At 39.8% G+C, this 19,010-nt stretch overlaps 1 protein-coding gene across 8 annotated transcripts in view; it reads right to left on the reverse strand.

The window, feature by feature from the left end:
* LOC147255688 (synaptotagmin-2-like) overlaps positions 1 to 19,010 on the reverse strand; it is a 66,317-nt gene that overhangs the window by 23,221 nt on the left and 24,086 nt on the right. For 4 of the 8 annotated variants that reach the window (XM_086213549.1, XM_086213555.1, XM_086213548.1 and 1 more), the window contains one exon: positions 11,233 to 11,299. The exons of 1 other annotated variant lie outside the window; for it this stretch is intronic. The gene's annotated coding sequence lies outside the window, so the exon portion shown is untranslated. Of the gene's footprint in view, positions 1 to 1,039; positions 1,099 to 1,495; positions 1,551 to 4,472; positions 4,640 to 11,232; positions 11,300 to 19,010 lie in introns of those variants that run through there. 3 more of the 8 variants (XM_086213551.1, XM_086213554.1, XM_086213553.1) reach the window with 3 other exon arrangements.

Here is a 19,010-nt window from a genome sequence, read left to right on the forward strand (position 1 = left end):
TATAATAGTCTCGTTTTGGCCAAGTTTTAATAGGATTACAGGGGGATACTGATGGCAGAAATGCGTATTTACCAGTGAACAAAGTGATAATGTGTGAATCTTGGCCTGAGCAGAACCTAAGAGTAGTTGCATGAGCAAAAAAAATACCAACAACAACACAGCCATTCATTGAATGAACGTATTACTGCATAAGCATGTTTGAAATTCTCTCTATTATTTACCTAAGTGTAAATTTGAATGCTGAGGCATTAAAGCATTTACATTTTAGTCAGTAAAGCTGCCTTTCAGTTCAATCTTTTCATCTGTTTTTCCTGTCTAGTATTTCTGTTCAGAGTCACGATGCATAAAGATATTTAAGATAGCAAAGTCCTGTATCTCCTTCATCACTTGTGTACAGTCCTGCAGCTGACAAGATTTCCGCTGGCGTGCATAGTCAGATAAAAGTAGTGCCAGGGACAGATTTATGCAAGGTAGTCTACTGTAGTTGCAAAATGCTCTCTCCTTTGTCATTTCAAGGTGGCGAGTGGCTGAGAAAGCTCAGGCAGATCCTAAAATGCAGCTCAAAGTGCCAATCTTGTGCCAGAAACAGACTCTGAAAAGGTTGCAGCCACATATGGTTGATGACAGAGTGCCAAGTATCTGTCAGGATGTTGCAATTTGACTTAACATTTATTAAAGCAAGTCAAGGAAGTGACTTCATTGTCCCCCAGCTACAGTTGAAATAATTTGTCCATGAATGGATTAATCATTGGACAGAAAACAACAACTATTTTGACATTGATTCATTAAATTAAAGGCAAAAATGAAAAACATAATCTAGTTTCAGCTTGAGCATTTCCTGCCTTTTTTCTTACATGAGAAATGATTTGTTTATTTGATTTATATGATTAATCAATGAACCAGTTATTCTGAAATTGAAACAGCTAATCAACAGTTACCATATCCCCCTACTCACAACCATCTCTCTTTTAAAATGTTTCCTTTTTTGAGTTAATGCCACCAAATAACATTTTTTTTTTTAAAAATCAAAAAAAGGAACCTTATCTGCCAGTTTGTGATCTCCTCAGTGAAAAGGTGGAAGACACATTCACTCAGGAACGAATCTGAAACACAGTCAGCAGAACTGCTTATGCAACCACCCAATATAGGAGAATTACTGAGGCATCAAACCCCCGTGTTTCCCCTCAGGGCAGCACAAATATTCAGGATGCAATCATACAGAAGAAGAAAACAACAAGACAAGCTTGTCAGTCAATGTGGCAATTGTGCCAGCAAAACACAATTAGTCCAGGAAATCCTGCTACTGCCACAACTGATCCAAGGATGACAATCAAGATAAGGATGTCAGAAAGGTGCCCTGCATATCATCTCACCAAAGAGAATTAGAGAAAAGCCTCTCTGCCTCGTATATCTCACTGTGTGCTGACCCAAAGGGTGGTCCAAAGAGGCCTGTTCAAAAACCTGTTTGTGTAGATAAAACAATGCTTATTCTCACCTGCAGCTAAATGTGACTCAGCTATTATCAAGAGGGATCCTTCCAAAGGAGGTGGGAGGCACTGGGGTTTGAATGCTGAGTGAGGAGCAGCAGGGATCATTTACAGCCAGTTGCCATACATCCTCCCTCTCCCCCTCAGCACAACCCCTTTCCCCGTCCCCTGATAGGTCGATTAATCATTCTGTCACAGAGATAGTGACCCAATCTGCATGTAAGGCAGTGAGAGGAAAATGTGAAAGAGGAGAGGGCTTCTGCAGAGCTGCAGATAGGCCACATCGATGGACATTCTTATTTCAAAAAGAAGAATATCTACGAGCAAGCATACAAAATATCTTTTCAAGTCATGACATAAAGGAACGACTTGACATCTTGGGATGAGGAGAATGACAACGTTAACCTGCTTATCACAAAGACTGAATACAGGGAGAAACATTAAGTGTCTGAATAGCTGGTAGATTAATACTTAACTTCTTATTTGTTTAACTCTGTACATAAAAAGTTGGGGGTTATCTGTTGGACTATTTTTGGCTCTGAGTAGTTGCCAGGCAACCAGTGGAGACTACAGGAAGTTAACAGTCCCAGGCAAGAGAGTCCAGCTCATACAGTAGAATGTCAAAAAAAAAAAAAAAAGATGGACTGTCATTTTTAAACTCATTGTTGATATGGATTGAACTAAAAACTAGTGAGAGCTAGGGTTGCAGCTACACATATTATATGTATTGCCATTATACCAGATGACCTGTTTTCTGTTGTTTAAGTCTGCTAAGGTAACTAGCTGTTTGGGGTACCTTCATATTCATAGAGTAGCAAAAAATTAAAAAATTTAAAAATGAGGTCAGTGCGTTTCTTAGTCATACCTTTCCTTTATGTAGCAAATGAAAATATGAGTAAACTTACCACATTGAAAATCTCACATATTCAAAGCTTTTGGTGCAGCATTGTAAGTGTTACACAAAATATCTCCAGGATGATGAAATGCACTGAAAACACATTCTCTAGTGGTGTTATGCTGTCTCTGACCATCTGAAATCTCCATGAAGATGCTGTGATGGAGAGAAAAATATCTTGTAGCTTACGAGTAACAAAAAAAAAGGGAAAAAAGTAATGCTTTTCTGGCTCTGAAAATGAAATATTGGCAAAAAAGCCCTGTCAGCACAGCAGGATGCTGTGACCGTTTAACACTGAAGCACTCTGCCAACAACAAACTATCACAAGGGCAGGGGCCAAGCCTGGGGGGCTCCTCTCTCACCTGGAGTAAGAAGCTGACAGCAGTGGAGCAAAAAGCTCTGTGGGAAAAATCACTGATTCATTCCCAGAGTCAGATATGGCTGGTTTCGTCATTTGAATCATACGTCTGCTTTAAGATCCAAGCAGAGAAGACTAGATCTGCCTAATGATGCAGCAGAAAGTATGAAAACTAGGGTGACAAGGGTGCAAGAGGGCACACACAAAGCAGGACACTCGAAGATGGGAAAGAGGCAGCACAGCTCGGATAAGCCTCTCTTCCTCCTCTTCTTCTTTGAACAGTCCCAGCATTCGGGCACCAGCTGCCTTCTTGGAAAGAACCAATTGAAGACAGAAATAAGATTGGTGAACTTCAAAGCATCCTTTTTTTCCGGTCATGTATGGGAGTATTTCTATGTGTGTGTCAGTGGGAGCAGCAGCCTAAGGTTCAGACTTAATGAGCCTGTCTGAGTGTTTTAGAGCCTGAGAGAAGGACTGAAACCTTCAGCGCAAGCTCAGCATCAAACAGTCCTCTGTTCTCTGCTATTGGAGAGGAGATATGCAGGTATACTATATATTCAACAGTATAGAGTATGAGCCCACATATTATTCACACTGTTTGTTTCATGTGATCGTGTGACCATTCTAAATGCATGTCATTGACTGGCTCCAGTTATTGCAACACCAGAGACTCAGGGGACACATCTGGTTTAGATTTCAAGATGCTACTTCAGGACACTGAGCTCAGCTATGAAGCAAGAATGAATAATTCCCTTTGTGTACCATATGAGAATGCTTCATAGTTGTTTCAACACTGCAGAGGTTCTCGGAAACAAATTCAGGCTCCCAATAACACTTGAAAAAAGGTAACCTAGATTCTTGAATCTTGGAATTAATTTAAGTTACATTTGATTTCATTCAATCCCTCTGGCAGAATATTGAACTACAAGAGTCACCATTAGGCATAAAAGGTAGAAGCAGCCCAAGATAGGTTTTGTCCTTGGTACTGTCACCCCAGTACTGTCAGTGCTATATGTCCCATGAGAGTCAGCAGAAAAAAAGCCTCCTGCAGCACTTTATACAATCCACACCCCTTCCTATTCTCCTCAGCACAACTGTCAGTCTCTTTTTGCATCTGACTACTTGGTCTCAAACTATAAAAGCACATTAGTTTGTGTCTTATGCAGCTATAATACAATGGACCTGGGGTATTTTCGTGTTAGAGTTACAGGCTTTTTTTCATCTGTACTTTTTCAGTGTTCAGGGAGGCTGTGAGAGCTGCTGCTGTGCCCAGAGGGGTAAGCAAAGCATCTGTCAGAGGGGCAGCCTCATGGACACTTTCCAGGAACAAAGTACTAAACCCACCAAGCAGGCTAAACGAGGCATGTTCAATGAGAATAATCTAGATCGAGAGCTAACCCCCATCCCACCGCCACACACCACCACTTCTCAAAAACTGTCCCTGACGTGGAATCAAAACAAATTGTGAAGGCGAGGTCTATAGCTGGCTGGACCCAGAGGATGCTGAGCATCCTCTTGACAAGGCTTACACATTAGCTTTGAGTAAAGTTTGGACCACATGCACAAGACAGAACCTTTGTTGATGTAAAAAAAAAAGGAATCTGAAAAATTACAGTCAAGCTGTGAAAACCTCAAACTGCAGCAACAACCACAAACCATAAATACCCATAACTCCACTCCTTAAAGGAAGTGCTCAAGCAATGCTGAGAGGAGAGTTAAAATACACCCTTACCAGCACTACTGTAATTCCGTAATCCTGTTCTCCACAACAGTCTAACCCATTCACCAAAGAGGCACTTAGGGTTAATGTTACAATGCCTTAATAACGTCCCTTGACCGCTCTCCCATCAGTACCAGAAACTGCAGTCCTCCTCGCACTGTTTCCACTGCAGCACTACTTGTTCTCACATACACATACACACTCACACACACACACATTCACTCATTCTGACTACCCCCACCTCTGTTTCTCTCAATCCCCTCCTCCTCTCCCTCTCGCCACTCTTTCTATCTCCTTCACTGAAAGGATCCCCCCCTCCCCTTTCCCTTCTCCCCTCCTCGCTTTCTCTCTCCATCTTCCATCTCTCCCTCCACTCCAGCGCTCACTACTCACTCGGCTGATTTGCGATGCTGCTCACAAGGTGCTGTATGCAGCAGTCTTCGTCCCAGTCCAATACATAGGGACATTCCAAAAGCATCCATATGCTCTACTGTCCAAACGGCGCTCACACCCTTGTTGAAAAAGCACTGCTTCTCTGGGACTCTGCAGAGCTCTGACATGTTCCTGAGCTTACGAGGCATGAAAAAAAATAGGAGAGGATGCACGGAAGTAAAAAAACAAATGACATACAGTAGATGAGGCCCGGAGATAACAGGAAGAAGACTGTGCTTACTGTGCTTACCACAGCAGTAGACTGAAGCTGTGAATCCATTTATCTGACTTATGTGTTCAGACATGCACCACTCCCACTGTCATCAAGAAAGATTTTAATCTCGCAAACATGACACAAATATCAGGAGGGTAAATTTCATATATAAGCATATGGAAGTGGGAAATCATATAAAAACCTTGCTGCAAAAATACATATCTCTTTTTTAGCACTCTGGTTTATATAAGCTTTTGTAGCTTACAGGAGGGTTTTACATATGGTCCTGTGATTAAATAAACAACAACATCAGCTCATAGCTTAAATGCTTAAACTGCAAAATCATCAGCGAGACCACTTAGACCCCCTGTGCTCAAGCTGCTCTTTTTCCCTTATAAGAGAAATATCACTGTGTAAATCTGCTTGTTTGATGTGAAGCTGTGACGCACTCTTTCGCCTAACACCAATGCAGAACCAGACAGTTTGGAGCCCTTAGGATATAACTGTGTCACCAAGAATTATCATTGTCCCCTAAGTGAATCACCCCCCCTTATTGGCCAGAAATGAGCACTTGAACCAGAAATCAATAAAATCTCAGTCGCTTAAAATGGAAAGGAGTGAGACACATATATAGAAAGAGATGGCTTGTAATTTCAAAACACATAACTGGAGAAGGAGGAATGTAATTTGTTTCCTGTCCATGGCAATACCCTTTCTCAGGGTTCCCCTAATTTATGGTTGCTGGCTCTGAATTAGAGAAACTCTAGCAATTATGGGGACAAAGGGGAGAAAAAAATATTTCACAAAGAAGCCATGAAGCAAGAAAATCAGTACAGTAAGGAAAACATTGCCAGGTAGGAAGTAGATGAAAAAAATCCTATAAACTTGCTAACAAGAGAGAAGCATGGAGATAATGCCAGCGTAGAAGGCTGGATAGCAGTGTGGGCTTAAGGTGAAATGACAATCTGGCACCAAGGAATGACTGGAACTTATTAGAGTTCTGAAATATAGGGGTAAAATATGAACAAAAAAGGAAGTACAGTAACAACACAAGGGTAGCAAAAAAAAAAAAAGAAACAGGAAGTGGTGTATGAAAATGATAACACAAAGGATTTAAGAAAATAAAACTTGATTTACAGCTATGTGTTGGAGCTGCACAATAGTGTGATCACGTGACTAATGCCACTGTGGTCCGGCGGAGGCAATTACACCACTGAAAAAGTAGTTGAAAGCTTTCATGCTATTGTTTTGTTTTGTTTTTCTTTCAGGTACATTAGTGGCTGAAACGGGACAAAAAAATGATAATAAATGGTTTCATTTACTGAAATAAAGGAGGATCATGGATAAGTGTGTGGAAATGTGTAGGAGGAAATGTGATGTTACAAGGTGGACCAGCCATTGCTGTACGTATCGATGCAACACATATCTATATTTCCAGGAAACTGCAGCACGTACGCCATTGATTTGATTCACATCTAAAACATTTTGTCAGGTGTTAGTTTGCCTGTTAGAAACATGTCTCAAAAAACGCCAATGGATTTTGATGAAATGTAGTAAGCTGTTAGAACATAGGTTGGGGGTCCATCAATTAGATTTTGGAATCAATCTAGAAGTATAACATCATATGGCCTCAGTCAAGGTATGCACTCTTTTCTCCATTTTTCTTATTTCAACAAATGCTGTTAAAAGTGAAAAGGCCTCAGTCCATTTCTCAGCCCTTCCAACTTAACCCACTCTGTTTGTTGTTGCCCTCGGCACCAAAACTATTCATTCAAGTGAAAACATAAATCTTTAATAACAAGCTCAGGGACACGTTGTTTGATTTCTAAAAAAAAAAAAAAATGCTTCGCAATTTTCCAAAACAGTTGGAAACTAGTTTGTTGTTGCAAATATTACTCAAACAGGAGTATTTGTTTGGGGACTATATTCAACTGCTAACTTTGTTTATAGAATAACAGAATGCTCTAGTTAAATTAACAATGCCCACATGTAACATAGTGAGGGAAGATATCACACTGTGCAATGGCAGCATGAAAGAAATAAACTAAAACCGGCTTTGACGGGACATAGTGAGTTCTGGTCTTTCAAATTTCAAGATCAAGCAACTTGATTACGCCTGAATGGATTCCGCCTCAGCACGTCCAGTATCTGCTCACCTCCATATTGTTCAGTGTAGGGTGAAAGTAAAATGGCAGCTCTCTACAGGTTCTATTCTCTCCTCACAGCCCATGTGGGATGACATTTAGACTGTGCTATTGACTCTGTGAAAGCTAGTCAACCCTGTATCAATCCGTGCACTTTGCTTCCACATTGGAAGAGGTATCTCACAGCCCAGTGCCCTGAAACCCATGTAGGCAGGTTTGGTGCACAGTGGGAACAGGGTATTGATCCAAGCAAGATTCATGATATTCTGGGTAAACTGAAGATGAGCAGCTCCTGGCACCTTTCCCAAGAGACATCAAACATGGTGAAGCATGATATGTAGTGACTGATGATATGTATGAATGATCTGATTGTAATGCTGAATTTTTGCTGCTACAGCAAGATAATAATCAAGTCATCATGATTTCATTGAGAAAGAAAAACTCAGTGAGACCTCACTTTGAACTAAACAGGCCAGGTCTCCAGAGAGATTCAGTGCAACTTAGAATAAATATTTAATAAGGCATACGTGTTGTGGAGACTAATCTCTCAGCTTTGTATTAGCACCATTCAGTCAATGATGGTGGGAAGTAATGTTTTGTCTTCACCAGCCTTCAGTACAACATCACATGCCACACCATGTGTTGTTTCTATATTTTAATAAGGTGACTATATTTCAGAGACAGCTGCCATATTTGACAGACAAGACATGGCTGGTAGGAAAAATAAAAGAAAATAGACTCTGTGCTTTGTATCTATGCAGGTGACACAAGAACAAAAACCTGTATTTGCATTAAAAAGATAAAGTATATACAGTACATCACACATGCACAAACATATGACATTATCTAGTGTTGCTTTTTCTTTATCAAGTGAAGTCTTAAGATTCATGTCTGCTGAGGCTCTAAACAGAAGCAGTGAAGCATTGTTGCTGCTCCCCCCAATCTCAAAACCTTTTTTAGCAAATGTTGTTCATATGTATGTGTGGTAAATATACAAATATACAGGCTGACAGTCAAGGATTAGATTTGGTTCTGTGCATGTGCTGGGATGCATCGCTGAAGATGTGAGGAAACCCAACAATGCGATACTTTGTGTTTCTTTGTGTCGGCCCATTTTAGACCTGGCAGAGTGAGAAGGATAGCTCACAGCTAGAGCCGTGTTTCTATAATGTGTTTCCACAATGCTGGTCAAAGGCTTCAATATGTGCGACAACAAATGAATCAACGAGGTATTGCAAATGAAAATGTAGAGTGATTTTGTCGTTTTTGAGTTCAAGTCTATTTCAATAACAAGAATGCCATGGTTTCTATAAGTTTAAAAATTAATTTCCACAAATTATTACATATCAATATGTTACCAGATGCATGAATAAAGTATATATGAATATAAGCCAGGACAGATATTTCATGGTATTTTAATAAAAAAAAAAAAGTGACATATTTGTTCTGGAATTTTGAAATAATTATTGGTTTATTTTTGGTGTTAATCACTTCAATCTATTGTTCTGTCTTTCATCTATGTCATTTTACTTTGATACTGGTTTTACTTTAGTTTTAACATTCTTTCTACTTAAATACATGTACTTTTATAGATTTTTGCAAATGTACTGTCATTTCCTTTTTTCTGTTCTGCCACTAGTTGTACCTCATTGTTTCCTCAGTCCCTGAGGTGTCTCTCATTTATTCAGGGACAAGGGGTGTGAGTGTGTGTGTGTGTGTGTGTGTGTGTGTGTGTGTGTGTGTGTGTGTGTGTGTGTGTGTGTGTGTGTATGTGGTTGTAGTGGCGGTAATGGGAGGGTGGTTTGTGTAAAACACTTAGTGTAACAGTATGTTTGTTTGAAAAGGGCTATACAAATCAATTCTGATTGAGTCTTAATTATGTAAAGTTTCATCATGATGAGATACAAGGATTATTTTTTGTCTTATTCAGCTGTGGTGCATTGGTCAAATACAGAGACAAGACTGAATTTATGTGGCTTATTCCAGTTGCTCTGGAGAAACACTCCCCTGCATAAAAAATGTATGAGGCAGCTCTATACATTAGTAAAATCCTAAATCTATAATATTGTTGCATATTCAAACAACTAAATGTGTGCCACCGGCCCCCAGGACATGAATTCTCATTCATCAGATGCTGAGATAATCAATGTTAATAATGATAAAACAGAGTGGACCAAACCATGCACATGGCTTTAGTAACCATGCCGGTATAAAAGCAGCGTCCACCCCTCCAGGCGTGGCTCTTGTCCACAGGGGTTTATTAGCTTGCTGTAGCCTCGGAGGCTTTAGAGCTTCCATCACTCATGGAAATGACTCTTGATTAATCAGCTGAGTGCTGGAGTGTGCAGGCTATGCTGGAGACTTGCGCACAAAAAGCCAGTCCTACAGTAAATCATGCTTGTTCACAGTGGGCGGCACCTTTATTCTCCCTATGCCTCTCCTGCTCACCACACACTGCAGAAGGCCCCCTCCATCGCTCAAGAAAAGCTTTTCTTAAAATGAATGGGAGAGACAGGGGTAAACCCAACACACAACAGTTAATGCTGATATTTAACATGTGATTACACACGGATGTATGTCTAGTGGAGCACTCTTCAGATTATTTGCGTTTTCCAAACACAGTGCAAAAAAAATATTTTACTGTGCTCCTCCTGGGCTGTGGACTGTGAGCCAACTGTGAGTCTAGACCAGGGGTAGGGAACCATGTGCCATGGAGAGCCATGTGTATGCAGGTTTTCCTTCCAACCAAACATTTTCACAGGTGATTCCACTGATTAACACTCTTCTGTGGCTGAAGGTGTGTTAATCAGTGGAATCACCTGTGAAAGTGTTTGGTTGGAAGGAAAACCTGCATACACACAGCTCTCCATGGCACATGGTTCCCTACCCCTGGTCTAGACTATGCAACAAGTGTTGAAATGTGTAGCTTGTACTTGGGTGACCTGTAGGGCCTGAAGGGAAATGCAAGCCTACAGTTTAGTGTATTGTGGTTATCAGGCTTTTAAACTGACATTTCATTTGATTTGTATTGTACATTAAGGAGAAGAAAAAAAATCACCAGCAAATGACAGTAAACATAAAGACACTACCACTGAGCTGAAATAAATGGATGACAAATAATGTTATTTATGGTTGCTAATGTGCAAGAGCCTGTACACTTTTCTACAGCTTCACAATGTAATATAACTTTTGTTTCCCCGTGGAAGCAAGGAATTGTAGTTCATTTATCAAATCTTAGGTTGTGTGTTACGGATGGTTCATTTTTTTTACAGTTTTGTTTTGCATCCCCAGGGACCAGGTGGATTATGATCCGCCCAGATAGTTAAAATCCAGGCACCCACAGCTGTCCTTGTGTAGAGAATTGAAAATAAATCTGTTGAAGAATAAATACATTCTTCATCAGAGTGTTATATTACAGCCTCAGAATCAGGGTTGGAATTAAAATCAATATTCTATCCCAATACTTCAAACATGTCAATGACAGTATCAAAATAAATTTAATATGTGATAATCCTTACATTGCCAATACACACACACACACACACATACAAACACACACACACACACACACACACACGCACACACACATACACAAGCCAACACCTAACACAAGGATATACTGCAGTGTAGCCATTTTGCCCCACCCATATTTCATAAAGCATGCAGCCATAGACAGTAAACCATCGGGGCGATGCTTTCAGTTGACAGTGAGGGCACAAAGGCAAGCTGGACTTCTGAAGTGATGAGAGATGGATGATATTTCTGTGAGGGGAGCTGCAGAGGATGGAGGCATGTAACAATGTGCAGTGATCTGTCAACTCTTAAAGAGGATGGTCGCAACAATGACACTGGACTGCTTTGATGAAGTGGAGAATCTCCTCCTTCTCCTTCCCTCACAACCTTCACATCCTGCTCGGTTTTGGCACAGAGCCTCGTCTCATACCCTCTTGCAAAGAAATATCTTTGCAGGTAAACTACTTACAGCCAAGTCTTGAATCTTGAAATGTTGCTGGAGGTAACCACAGTGAGAATGTCTTCTGTCAGAAATCCTGGAAAGGGAAAAAAAAAAAAAAAAAGCATGAGGCGAAGTTCTCTCAGAGTAAAAGAACCTAACCTGTTATTCTTAGCTCAGAAGTGCCACTATAAAGGGATGTCATGATTGATTTGATAGACATCTGGCAAATATAAGACTGTTTAAATTCAAACTTTCAAACTTGTATTCAAATTTGCACCTGAAACTCAGATTCTGTAAAAGTATAAATATGACTAACACAAAGGCTCCAAATCGTGCAGCGTGTTATTTCAAGGTCAGAATGGCAACAGAATCCTACACATTAACCAGTCACCGGTTGGTGGACTTTTTCCACAGAAATTATGCAAATGTCAAAAGAGAAAGTGACATTTATAAATCCAGAACTGAGCGGATGGCCTTCCCGATTTAAAATAAACAGGATAAATCTATATTGAGGATGCTAGCTGTTAACTTACTTAGTCACCATCAAGACCACCCACACTGAACCAGGTAGTTCACAACCCACCTGGCTGCCACATCTTTTAAGGCACTTAAGCAGTCACTTAAGCATAAAATGTCTGGGGACCTTTAATATGCTTGCAAATCACAATTTGCTAACAAAAATAAGAAACTTTTATGCTCATTCTATTCATGTTCCTTTGCAGACCTCTCAGGATATTCAACTTGTGTCCCAATTTCCTTTTTCTATTTTGGCAAAACAATCAATTTCATGATTCACTGGACTTAATTGCTTTATTGTAATTGTATCATGAAAGACATCCACAGGGAGAGAAAACTAACTTCAGTTTGTGCTCTTCAATTGCACAAATGCATTCTGCATCAGCAGGACAACACTCTGAACTATGACTTTCATATAGGATCAATTTTATTTGAATGGTACACTTGAGTAAAATAAACTTTATGTGCATTACATCAAAGTGTATGCAGCAGTAATGTAGCTATAACAAATAAAATTTAAGAGCCTACAGTGTTATTGTAATTCTTAGGATATAGCAATTTCTTGTTCTATGATTTAAACTTCACTGATATAAAGTATTACAATTTATACTATTTTACCTTTTTTCTTATTGTCTCTACTTGATTCTGTACCATCCTGTGCTTTACTCTCAGTGCAGTTGCCTGCCACCTGAATACTACAGACCCTCCAAAAGATACTGACAAGTCAAACCCCCCCCCCAATTTCACACTGATGTTAAACACATGCACCCATATACACACACACACACACACACACACACACACACACACACACACACACACACACACACACACACAAATCACAAATCTGCTACTGTCTTCTGGATGAGCTGGAGTTTTCTTTCTGTTTGCTTTGGTTACAGTAATTAAATCTGGTTGACATGGATGAATGCACTAGCCTTTTTGTACAACATTTTTCCAATAATACGTTGTTGTCTAATTAACAACAACCTCATAATAACCTACTCCATTACACAATGTGTTTTGCCAGTTTACTCAGCAGAAGTGTGTGTATACTGTAAGGCTGCGTTTACAATCATCTGCTGAATGGGAGAACATTTGTCTGTGCTCACCTTAAGTCTGTGTTGAAAGAATTAGCCTGTAACTGCGCTCTTCAATGAAATAGAAAATATCTTTTATCCAGCATTGGATGAACGCACTATTGATTTTCCAATAACGGCGAGTCAGTAAAAGTATTTGGAAAAATATTTAACTAACATTAAAGTTAGTTAAACCCTATGAGACAAGCCTTCTGCCAAAAGATGGTGTTTTTAGCTACCTTTCTGCGAAATAAAGTATTTTTAATGTACTATTTAAATGATCTTGAGGCACAGCAATTTATTTCATAAATAATTTTAAGTGCTATATTGCTTCGGACAATGGTCATCAAAATACAGAGAATTATGAGGCTACAAGTGAATGTTAGCTACTTGCTACATGTCCACTGAGTTTGGAATCTTTTCAAAATAAAAGTTCCAATAATTGAGCCTTTTGGAGCACCTGATAAATCAGATATTCAACAGATTTCCAGTAAAGCATTTGTTCAACTGACATTTTAAGTATCTCATTTTAAAAGACTGACAGTGTCCAAGATTTATAAAAACTAAAAGAAAAATTACTTTTGAATCAATATTAATGATTTCTCTGTTCATGGCAATTGCAGATTCAGCAAAGTAAACGCAATAACACAATTGCTGATAGAACTTGTTCAACTAATTTCTCAGGGATGTTTAGGATAATTTTATGAAATGATTTAGATTATAGGTGGCACAGTGGTGCAGTGGTTAGCACTGTCACCTCACAGCAAGAAGGTTCCGGGTTCGAGCCCTGGCTCCAGCACGAGATCTTTCTGTGTGGAGTCTGCATGTTCTCCCTGTGCCTGCGTGGGTCCTCTTCAGGTACTCCAGCTTCCTCCCACAGTCCAAAGACATGCAAATGGGGACTAGGCTGATTGATGCTCTAAATTGACCGTAGGTGTGGCTGTGAGTGTGAATGGTTGTCTGTCTATATGTGTTGGCCCTGCGACGGATTGGCGACCCTTCCAGGGTGAACTGCCCCGAAAGCTGCTGGGATAGGCTCCAGCCCCCCTGCAACCATTAACAGGATAAGCAGTAGAAAATGGATGGATGGATTAAATGATAATCATGTACTTTAAAAAGGAATGAAACATGGTGAGAATAGAGTTGGAAGAATTCAGTTGCTTGAATACTTCACTGGAATTAACAAGGACAAATGACACAATTACCTATTGATAGTGCAGTCCTAAGAATGAAACAACAGACATTGTCATTGCATATTGCAGTATTGTCACTAACAGTAAACACTTAATAATGACTTAAAGTATTTTTCTAGGTAATAATCCAGAGAAAAAAAAAATCATCATATAACCCTGTTGATGCTGCAAAATGTTTGCTGACAACAAACATCATTCAAACACTGAAAGAAAATGTCTGTTCATTGTGCTGGTGACCTTTTTTACACGGGTTACACTGAGGAATAATTTCATGGTACATGGAGCTATAGGCTCAGGACTCTTGAGGTACTGCACCGTGAAATACTCAGAGTCCTGCTTGAAACACTATGAAACTGTCAGAGAGGGTTGTTTGCAACTGGCTGAAGGGTTGCTGTGACAAGGAGAGTTTCAGTACTGCAGCACTCAGAGACTGGCAGAAACATCTGTCATATGCTTACATAATAATACCAATAATAATAACACCATGTGTTATTATATAAACACAAAATACAGATAAGACATAAACATTATAGAGGTGAAAATCATCCCATGAGGACTTATAAGAAGTCAATCACAGTTTCTTGGGATCAGAAATTGTTCAGCGTGTGGGGGTGACAAGCTCTGATGTGCAGATTCCCAGATACAATCACATTAAACAGAATTGCCTCTTGGTTAACATAATTGGATCTTTCTCTTCCTTGTTAATGTCCCCAAGGAACAAACTATTGTCCTTTGATGCCCATTACCAGTCTGATACCGAAGTCATGAACATTGTTGAGCAAAATCGGTGAAGGTCATGATGTCACTGAACATGATAAAATTAACAGCCTTGCAGAGAAATCTTTCTTGGATTACTATGTAAAATAGGTCTAGATAACCAATAGTCAATTTCATCATCAGAATCTACTTGTATGTTGCATTTTGGGTAAATATATCCCTGTTCCTGTTTTTTTCAGGTACACATTCTTTAAGGCAAATCACCAACGGAACTCATACAACAAACAAATCTTGATCTAAGCCTCTGGAGCTCCGATGCTGCTGAAAGCAGGTTACCTATTTGAGTTCTTGGGACTGGTTTGGAGGGTGCAGGGAGTCCTTTGCAGGGCCCCGGGTGTTATCCATTAATAAAAGAGTTGGGGATGGTTACAGGTTCATTAATCTGGTCTCCGGAAGCAATTGGATGGCATGGGGTCATTGTAGATGCGGTTCTGCTTCTCTTTCCTTGCAGAAGGAGTTCCATGTACTTTTAACAATGACATCTCAAGAATTTTATCCTAAACTTGTTCTCCAATTTACTCAAAAAACAGATGTGATAAAGCCTTGGGGCAACAAACTTCCATCCATCCATTTTCTACCTTTGTCCTGTTAAGGGTCCCGGGGGGGCTGGAGCCTTTCCCAGCAGCCTTTGGGCGAGAGGCAGGGTACACCCTGGATGGGTTGCCAGTCCATCACAGGCTCAACACATATAGACAGACAACCATTCACACACACAGCCACACCTATGGTCAATTTTGTGTATCCAATTAGCCTAGTCCCCTCTTGATGTCTTTGGACTGTGGGAGGAAGCATGAGTACCTGGAGAGAACCCAAGCAGGCACAGGGAGAACATGCAAACTTCTCACACATTTAAATAACTAATTAAATAATCTATACATACAGAAAGGGATCACACATACCATAAAACGGATGTTGTCATAGATCTCAAAAAAGTAGGAAATAGGCTATTCATTACATTAAGGTCATTTTACGACAATTTCTGAACAATGATCAGCTCAGTAAAATCTATCACTGCCTGTTGGACTCTAACTTTCTATATTTATCTTTATCTTTGTTCTCTCTAAGCTAATAAACAGGCCCAACAACGTATACAAGGGTTTACATCAACCTACAGCTATAATCCCTAATAGACTGGTGAAAGACTTTAAATTTATTTATATTCTGACTTAGCTATTTGACCAAAATTTGACTCTTGTAGCAGGGATGCCAATAAATCAGCACATTTCTTGGTCTTAAAGATTGCTGTTGAAACTGAATCAAGACATAAACAAGGGACAGGCTGTTATTTTTTTCCCAAAAGAAAAAAGGCAAGATGTATTGCTAAAAAGTTCATGCAGTCAGTTAAAAAAGCTGGACCAAACCATAGTGAAGTCAAGCTACTAGAGCTTGATGTCAATGGAACACTCAGAAACAATCCAGCTGAAGTAGCAGATGCTTTAGCCACTTTCGTCAAGTGTTTTCCCTTTGAAATTAGGAGAAACAGTTGCCAAGTCAGGGAAACGGAACTTGATTTTTTAACAAAGATACCATCACTGAGTCTGATGTTCCGAGTGGTCGGATCTGTGAGATCGTCAAGAGCTACATGTGTCATTCTGTATGAACACAGACTGAAAGAGCTCTCTGAATGATTAATCAGTGCAATTTGTAACCCTGTCAACTACTCAAGACTACATTTAAGACAAATTTGGAATTAGCTGCATTTAATTTGCACTGTATGTTGACGATATGGCAGTTGTTCCCAATATTGGAATGTATGCAGATGATACAGTGTTTTTTGTATGTAAATAGTAGCTGTGTAACTCAAGCTGCTGACTCAAAAACTAAATGTAAAATACAGTGTGATAGAAGCGATATTATTTTCAACTCTGTATCTAAAACATTTTGTATGCTTTTCAGACTAAAAGCTGTTTGTTGAGTCAAATGTATTTGTAACAGGAGGTGGACAATAGAAATGACTTAAATTTAAAAAATGTTGGGAATTGACTTTCCATTCTAACTCTAAAAACAGCAATGTTTATTTTACATTGCATGAACCTACTTTATACTCCATTGTCCTACACTTGTGTACTATCAAGTTTTTATGTCTCATGGATTGAATTATTAGCAGATATGAAATCACCATTTGGATACTTCTGGCATATTTTCTTACATGTTTTTGATGGGCGTTATCCTTGAATAAACCTGAATCAGTAAAGTAAATGAAAATAAATATTCTCTATTTGATCAACTTGATGAAGAGAACCATGACAGCCAAAAACTGGAAAAATCACTCCACTCCAAACAAGTGGTGCCTTCCCATTCTTTAACAAGATTACTGCACAGCTTCTCAGACAGCAGTGAATCACTGAGCCCCTCAGGATCCCATGTTTTCTTTTTCTTTGTCTCTGGTTCTCTCTGTCTGTGTCTGTCTCTAAGACACGTGGTTTCACATGACTGTTTCTCACATTCAGACGGTGGGGGGGATTCATATGAGGTAAAGGGAGCTACAGGAGACTTTTGGGGTCTCTTGGCTGCCCTGGACTCTCTGGAGCATAGCATATGTGCATTGGAAGATGTGCATGTGTGAGAGAGGAGCGTTCCATGCAGAAGGGATCTGGCCCAAATTTAATCTCTCCATTGTGAGGATAGAGGGTTAGAGAAAAAAAGGGCCGCGCCTGCTGAAATCCCACTGGCAGTGCTGCAATGCAGGGGTTTAACATAGAGCCAGAAGGCAGGCGAACACATTAAAGAACTGGCCCTCCGATAAGACACATTTTCCATGAAACACAAGTATGCACAGATGGACAGGGCATGCTTGCATGCTTACATTTGATCTCAGATAGTTGTGTAAAGGGGTTGACAAGCAGGGGAGATAAAATCCAGCATCACAAAATGCGGTGAAGCCTACAGTTAGCAGCACCTCTTTAAGCTAGGTCATGCGTGATATCTTAGTGCACAGGTAGGTTGAAGATTGCAGCACTGTGAAGGATAGTCAACTCAACTCCGATTCCTCAAGGCAAAAGATTAAAAAGGCAAATGAGGGTATTAAAAAGAAAATTATTAGGACAAATTAAAAACTGGAAACATAATTGGATGTTTTATCTGTGGCCACATTGCATCATTTGTCTGAATCAAGATGGAGGCTGTGGCTGGCTTGACATTTAGTCCATATATTTTCCCAGAGTGTGTTCAGTGGTGTAAAAGCAAGGTGTGGTGGTTGCCAACATGACAGACTGATGACTGTGGAAGTCGGTTGAAGTCAGCAGAAACAAGTAATTGATGACACTTGGGCTTCTTTACACACTGACGGAGCCAGTACTCAGACAACAGCTCCAACTTTTAAAGAGAACTTGACTGATTTAGCATTGTACATGGCAAAACTCATGACAGGCAGCTGAAAAACAAATCAACTGAACTGGTGCTTCTTCCAAGTCAAAACATGATGTTTTCCTTTCCCTCATTGCAACTTGACTGCAGGCGGGTGTTTTGGGGTGTTGGAAATGCTCGTAGCAGTCACTGTAGCCTTCAGATAAGGAGTAGATAGACTATAGCCTTGTTCCTTTATAGTTCCACATTCCTAGATTTTTCTCAAAATCAAACATTTCTTTAGCCCCAACAGAGTAGCACTCTCAAAAACCTGTAAACAGACTTTGATGTGTGAAGTGGAGTTCCAATTTGAGTGTTTCATTTGAATATGAATCAAACTGAAAGTCACACTGTGTATATGGACTTAGGGGGCAGTGCACAAAGAATAACATTCTAAGATTGTGTAAGAATCTCAGTTCCTGTTCGGATGCAGGATTTGTGAATTTCTCATGGCTGAAATTAATGATTCTTGTTTATGACACTTCATAAAAAGTGGCTTTCCCGAAGATCACTTAGCCTTGGCTAAAGCTTCCCTTGCTCTGATGTATTGTGCCCATTGCTGGTTTATCTATAAGCCCACCAAGATCATGCTGACATTATGTTGACCAGTGAAGAATTGCATTGATTGAAAGTAGCTTCAATAACAAAGGAATGTGATCTAATGCCCTCTGACGGATGCTTTGTCCCTGATGATCTGGTACCATTAAACCCTACCAGAGGCCTTACTTTATTTAGAAGCACAGTTTTGAAACCAGTGTTGGGCAACAGGCCGATCGCAGCTAAATTTTAAAATGGTTGCGTCAAATCAATCTCAATGTACTCCGTGGCAGCAGTTTCATCGTAATTGCTCTATCATTTGCATGACACAGCATAAAAACCAACAACCAAGATCCTC

Source organism: Aulostomus chinensis, chromosome 9 (genome assembly GCF_037954235.1).
Source record: "Aulostomus chinensis isolate RoL2024-O1b breed Wild chromosome 9, RoL_Achi_v1.0, whole genome shotgun sequence".
NCBI classification, from domain to species: domain Eukaryota; kingdom Metazoa; phylum Chordata; class Actinopteri; order Syngnathiformes; family Aulostomidae; genus Aulostomus; species Aulostomus chinensis.